The sequence below is a fragment of the Homarus americanus genome, unplaced genomic scaffold (assembly GCF_018991925.1).
Source record: "Homarus americanus isolate GMGI-L3 unplaced genomic scaffold, GMGI_Hamer_2.0 scaffold35332, whole genome shotgun sequence".
NCBI lineage: Eukaryota > Metazoa > Arthropoda > Malacostraca > Decapoda > Nephropidae > Homarus > Homarus americanus.
In genome coordinates, this window is record NW_024738568.1 from 136501 (window position 1) to 142500 (window position 6000).

The window sequence follows — 6000 nt, forward strand, 5'->3', positions numbered from 1 at the left end:
TGTCATGATCAATATACCGTGTTTACCTTTCAAAGTTGATAGGTGGGTAGGTAGGTAGAGAGAGAGAGAGAGAGAGAGAGAGAGAGAGAGAGAGAGAGAGAGAGAGACAGGCAAACACTCTCCCCTTCACTACCGGATGTCGACAAGCGGAACTACCTGTTGTACTTGGTTCTAAAAACAAAGACAGACAACAGGTGTCATTTATATCGGAATTTTAATTATAACTCGGAAGGAAAAAATAATTAAATGCTGTTATTTTTCTCTTCAAAACACAACCATTTATTTACAGCAGAGACAAACAGCAAAATACCTTCCCCACCTCCCCACTAATACCCAGCAGAAATATCCTCCCCACTAATACCCAGCAGAAATACCCTCCCCACTAATACCCAGCAGAAATACCCTCCCCACTAATACCCAGCAGAAATACCCTCCCCACTAATACCCAGCAGAAATACCCTCCCCACTAATACCCAGCAGAAATACCCTCCCCACTAATACCCAGCAGAAATACCCTCCCCACTAATACCCAGCAGAAATACCCTCCCCACTAATACCCAGCAGAAATACCCTCCACACTAATACCCAGCAGAAATACCCTCCTAACACACACACAAACAGGACATTAACCCCACACAGCATTAACCAACAATATATCCAAGGATCACACAGGCAGACATTTACCCTCACAGCATTAACCAGTCAGGTAAGTTCTTGACAATCACTACAGTAGAGTTACGTGTTACTGTTGACCATAAGTAAAAGTGAACCAGTTACATTATTACCATCCTTGATCGCGTATAATATATCCAGTTTATATTATGGTCTGTTTATATAACCCCTCTCTCTCTCTCTCTCTCTCTCTCTCTAGCTCTCTCTCTCCCTGTTCCTTCTTTCTCTAACTCTCTTCCTTCTTTCTTTCTGTTTCACATCTTTCCTAAAATTATCTCTCGGTGTCCTTCCCTCCCTCCTTTCTTCTTTCACTTTACTTCCTTCTATTCTCCATCCACTTTCCCTCCTTCCTCCTTCTCTCCCTCCTTCCTTCCTTCCTTCTCTCCCTCTACCCCAAGCTCTGTCTTCTACTTCCCCCCCTCTCCCTTCTACCCCTCCCTCCCTATCTCCCTCTCTCCCTATTACAGGTAACCTAACCTAACACAAGAATTTTCGCTTCTCATTCTTGCTTAGTAATCACCCACTCTCTCTCTCTCTCTCTCTCTCTCTCTCTCTCTCTCTCTCTCTCTCTCTCTTCTCTAGACAGGTTTTTGTCACACCAACACAGGTAGCTTAGCCAGGTGTAGATTGTGGTTGATGAGGTGTAGATTATGGTTGGTCAGGTAATGATAGTGGTTGGTGGATTGTAGATTGTGGTTGGTCAGGTGTAGATTGTGGTTGTTCAGGTGTAGAGTGTGATTATTCAGCTGATTGTGGTTGTTCAGGTGATGATTGTGGTTATTCAGGTGTAGATTGTGGTTGTTCAGGTGTAGAGTGTGATTATTCAGCTGATTGTGGTTGTTCAGGTGATGATTGTGGTTATTCAGGTGTAGATTGTGGTTGTTTAGGTAATGATTGTGGTTGTTCAGGTGTAGAGTGTGATTATTCAGCTGATTGTGGTTGTTCAGGTGATGATTGTGGTTATTCAGGTGTAGATTGTGGTTGTTTAGGTAATGATTGTGGTTGTTCAGGTGTAGAGTGTGATTATTCAGCTGATTGTGGTTGTTCAGGTGATGATTGTGGTTGTCGGCTACAGATTGTTGTTCTCCACGAGGTACATAATATAAATAGATAAAATATACTAAAATGTATTTATATTTGTCTAAGTTTGTCTACAAATACGTGTGTGTGTGTGTGTGTGTGTGTGTGTGTGTGTGTGTGTGTGTGTGTGTGTGTGTGTGTACTTGGCTGTGTGTCATCATTAAACACAGGTGGTGTAGCGTGACACTAACATACAGTGTGGTGCTGGCTTCCTCCTCCTCCCCTCCTCCTCCTCCTCCTCCTCCTCTTCCTCCTCTCCTTCTCTCTCCTCCTCCTCCTCCTCCTCCTCCTTCTCCCCGTCACCATTAATTCTCCTCAACCTTGTATTACCATAACTTCTCACTCAGATACGCTTCCGTCTTTTTATGCCCCCTCTCTCTCTCTCTCTCTCTCTCTCTCTCTCCCCGTTAAACGTGTCACCTTATAGAGAACGGGAAGCATATAAGAGGGTGATTACACGGCTCAAGGCAGACCGTCATCCGTAATTATCTCTAAGCGCTCTCACCCGTAATTGAGGTCATTTTACCCGGGGTGGGGGGGCGGTGGTGGGAAGGTGAGGGAGAGGGATAGGAGGGAGGGGAGGAGGAGGGAGGGAAGAGGAAAGGAGGAGGGAGGGGAGGGGAGGGGAGGAGGAGGAAGGAGGGTGGTAGGGAAGGTGAGGGAGAGAGGGGGTATAGGAGGAGGGAGGGGGAGGGTAGAGAGGAGGGAGGGAAGGAAGGAGGAAAGGAGGGAGTGGTAGGGGAAGGTGAGGGAGGGGTATAGGAGGGAGGGAGGGGCAGAGAGGAGGAGGGAAGGAAGGAGGAGGGGGTGGTAGGGGAAGGTGAGGGAGAGGGGGTACAGGAGGGAGGGGGTAGAGAGGAGGGAGGAACCCACACACTGTTTCTCCGTTGTTCCGCAAGTAGGAAATATTTGAAGTCACGGCTTTAGTTGGGAATAAATACAGCAGACGGCGGTGTTGACAGAGAGTGAGTGTTGAATGGTCTTTATCTGTCTGTCTGTTGTTATCCTCCATGTATTCTTTTATCTCTTGTTATGCTAAATTATTCTCTCTTTCTGTTCCTAGTTCTCTTGAACCACTCATTACACTCCTTCCTCCCTCCTCTCCCACTCACCTCAACACACCTCTCCCTCCCACTCCATCCCTCCTCCTCCCTTCCTGCCATGCCTCCCTCACCTCCCTCACTCAACACACCCTCTCCCTCTCTCTCCCTGAAGCGTGACAAAACAGCACCATGACTAGCCATCTTAGCAGCTCCCTCCCTTCCCTCCCTTCCCCCTCCCCCTCCTCCTCCCCGCCCCCCCGCCCAGCTATTTACAACCCAGTCAGTGATCTCAATGTCACTTTCAGACCACCTCGCGCGCCTGCTAATGTGACTCTTTCAGCACTGGTACATAAAGGTCAGAATTCGTTCTTATAATCGATTTAACATAAAAAAGCAACAATAAAAAATACTAAAAATTACCCTTTTAACACATATATATTAAGGCCAAATTCCTAAACACTGTACAATCAATTCTAACGTATGAAATCTTAAAACAAAAAAGACCTTTTGAGTATCACAACACAGAGATCAAAATCCCTTAATCTTTTCGGCTAAAGATTAAAAATTATATATAAAATAAAATACAATTAAATCAATCTTCCAACACTTAAACGTATAAAACATATCAATTAATATCAAATTTTAATATGAAACCCCCCCAAAAAAACTGACCCTTCCTTCACCACAACACAAGGGTCAAAATCAACCAATTACCTGAACTTTGCCTAAATATATATATATACGCATTTAACCACAACAACACCTGTATGTATGAATCAGTGTTATTAACGTAAAGATACTGTAGAGTCAAACTGTATTCCTTGCGTCGTCTATGTACTGTACACTGTGATTCTAATAGTCTATGTACACTGTAATACTAATGGTCCACTGTATATATTCCGACTCTGTATACTGTAATTGCTGAAGGAACTGTTAGCGTGTACGACCATTTACCTCATTATCCACCCAACTCTTACACCAACCTAACATAGAGGCCAAGATCCTCTAAACGGGGGTCAAAACACTTAAACATACTTAACCCTTTAAGGTGTATAGTATAGTATAGTATAGTATAGTATAGTATAGTATAGTATAGTATAGTATAGTATAGTATAGCATAGTATAGCATAGCATAGCTTAGTTTAGTTTAGTTTAGTATGTATGTATAGTATAGTATAGTTAGTTAGTATAGTATAGTATAGTATAGTATAATTATAGTATAGTATAGTATAGTATAGTATAGTATAGTATAGTATAGTATAGTATAGTATAGATAGATAGCATAGTTAGTTTAGTATAGTATAGTATAGTATAGTATAGTATAGTATAGTATAGTATGGTATAGTATAGTATAGTATAGTATAGTATAGTATATAGCATAGCATAGTATAGCTTAGTTTAGTTTAGTATAGTATAGTATAGTATGGTATAGTATAGTATGGTATAGTATAGTATAGCATAGCATGATATAGTTAGTTTGGTTGTATAGTATAGTATAGTATAGTATGTATGGTATGTTTAGTTTAGTATAGTATATGGTATAGTATGGTATAGTATAGTATAGTATATTATAGTATAGTATAGTATAGCATAGCATAGCTTAGTTTAGTTTAGTATAGTATAGTATGGTATAGTATGGTATAGTATAGTATAGTATAGTATATAGTATAGTATAGTATGGTATAGTATAGTATAGTATAGTTTAGTATAGTATAGTATAGTATAGTATAGTATAGTATAGTATAGTATATATGGTATAGTATAGTATAGTATAGTATGGTATAGTATAGTATAGTATAGTATAGTATAGTATAGTTTAGTATAGTATAGTATGGTATAGTATAGTATAGTATAGTTTAGTTTAGTATAGTATAGTATAGTATGTATAGTATGTATGTATGGTATGGTATAGTATAGTATAGTTTGGTATAGTATAGTATAGTATAGTATGGTATAGTATAGTATGGTATAGTATAGTATAGTATAGTATAGTATGGTATAGTATAGTATAGTATAGTATAGTATAGTATGGTATAGTTTAGTATAGTATAGTATAGTTTAGTATAGTATAGTATGGTATAGTATAGTTTAGTATAGTATAGTTTAGTATAGTATGGTATAGTATGGTATGGTATAGTATGTATAGTATAGTATGGTATAGTATGGTATAGTATAGTATAGTATAGTATAGTTATGGTATAGTATAGTATAGTTTAGTATAGTTTAGTTTAGTATAGTATAGTATATGTATTATAGTATAGTATGGTATAGTATAGTATAGTTTAGTATAGTTAGTATGGTATAGTATGGTATGGTATGGTATATATAGTATGTATGTATAGTATAGTATAGTATATAGTATGGTATGGTATAGTATAGTATAGTATAGTTTAGTATAATTATGGTATAGTATGAGTATGTATGGTATAGTATAGTATAATAATTATAGTATAGTATAGTATAGTATAGTATGGTATAGTTTAGTATAGTATGTATGTTTAGTATAGTATGGTATAATTAGTATAGTATAGTATAGTATATATAGTTTAGTATGAAGTTTAGTATGGTATAGTATAGTATGTATAGTATAGTATGGTATGGTATAGTATAGTATAATTATAATTATGTATAGTATAGTTTGGTATAATTATAGTATGGTATAGTATAGTATGGTATAGTATAGTATAGTATAGTGATAATTATAGTATAGTATAGTTTGGTATAGTATGGTATAGTATGGTATAGTATAGTATAGCATAGTATAGTATAGTATAGTATAGTATAGTATAGTATGGTATAGTTTAGTATAGTATAGTATAGTATAGTATAGTATAGTATAGTATAGTTTAGTATAGTATAGTATAGTATAGTATAGTATAGTATAGTATAGTATAGTATAGTATAGTTTAGTATAGTATAGTATAGTGTAGTGTAGTATAGTATAGTATAGTATAGTATAGTATAGTATAGTATAGTATAGTATAGTATAGTATAGTATAGTATAGTATAGTATAGTATAGTTTAGTATAGTATAGTTTAGTATATATCTCATCTTGATAAAGGGTGTTGTAGCCAGAGAGAGAGAGAGAGAGAGAGAGAGAGAGAGAGAGAGAGAGAGAGAGAGAGAGAGAGACAGACAGACAGACAGACAGACAGGAAAGACTAACCATCAATTTTATATCAACAATGCCAATTCCAGTAAATC